This window comes from Tigriopus californicus, chromosome 12, assembly GCF_007210705.1.
Source record: "Tigriopus californicus strain San Diego chromosome 12, Tcal_SD_v2.1, whole genome shotgun sequence".
Classification (NCBI taxonomy): Eukaryota; Metazoa; Arthropoda; class Copepoda; order Harpacticoida; family Harpacticidae; genus Tigriopus; species Tigriopus californicus.
The window spans coordinates 8,253,311-8,254,736 of record NC_081451.1 but is presented as its reverse complement, the minus strand read 5'-3'; positions in this window follow the sequence as shown (position 1 = coordinate 8,254,736).

The following is a 1,426-nucleotide window of genomic DNA, read 5'->3' as shown; positions in this document are numbered from 1 at the left end:
ATGACGAGTCTGTTGAGATTGACAAGGTTACTCAAATTGAGCAATTTGATGATCTCACAGTTACAGATCAAGATGATTTACCGGCCATCAGGGACTTGAGTCTTTCTAGTTCTCCTGGTCCTGATGGTGTGACATCTCAGTTTCTGATGAGAAGCTCACTAGTTCTTGCTCCTATTTCCTCGTATTTGATGCGTTGCATCTTGGATCTGGGCAAGTTTCCATCTTCACTATAGTTAGCTCACGTTGTTCCAATTTTTAAAGGGGGATATACGTCGCTCCCCAATAACTATAGGCCGATTACTCTTACTTCGAATATTGCAAAGGTGTTTGAGAAGATCATGAAGTTCAAACTTGTTGAATTTCTTGAAGTTAATGAAGTCCTTCCTCCTGGCCAGCACGGGTTCCGAGCACATCTTAGCCCGGTTAGCCAACTGATTGAACATATAAAGCAGGTCATTGAGGGACTGGAAAGACACGAGTCAGTAGATGTTGTCTATCTTGATTTTGCCAAGGCCTTTGATAAAGTTGATCATGGCCTCCTGTTGAATAGACTTCATGACATTTGGATCCAAGGCAAGGTTCTCAATTGGATAAGAAGCTTCATTCGGGATAGGAAGCAAATTGTTAAGGTCGAGGGATCCCTTAGTGACATTCATGATGTCAAATCAGGTGTTCCCCAGGGTTCCATCTTAGGGCCTCTCCTTTTTATGATATTCATTGCCCCACTTCAATAGCTCAGTATTACTGCCACTCTCTCTTCGTATGCTGACGATATAAAGTTAGTTTCTGGTAGGAATGGCCAAGATTGCACCAGCCTTGCCAAGGACTTAGATCGACTCTACTCTCTGGTTACTGAGAGTAATATGGCCCTGAACGGAATGACATTCCGCTCAATGACTCCACTCGTAAATAATGGAGATACAGATATTGAGCACCGCCGCCTGCCATGAAAACATGACCCTCCAGTACAACCCTGTTCAGTTTAATCATTCTAGTTCTTTTGCCTTCTATGGAAAGAAGCCTAACAGAGGCTTGCTTTTCCGTTTCAGTGAAATGAGTTCACCACATGGATGAAAATTGCAAGTAGAACCCCATCATAGCCCTTTAAATGTTTTGTTCTCCAAAAGCGGTCGGAAAACTTGCTCAAACCCATTTCATGAAGCATATTGCTTGGCTATGGGTGGTATCTGGGGTTTCGATTCAGAGTTTGAACATGATGTTAACGATGTAGATTAGAATCATACACGAGTATCACGGGTACGAATGGAACTTTTTGACTCCTCGCGACAGCTGAGAAACGCCAATATGCAGAATCCGTTCACTCAACCTCAGTGATTCACTGATCTGCCTTTAGAAAGTCGGAATTCTAGTTCATTGTCCATATTTGAGCAACGAAAATACTGCAAGCTCAATGCATCAAGATTTA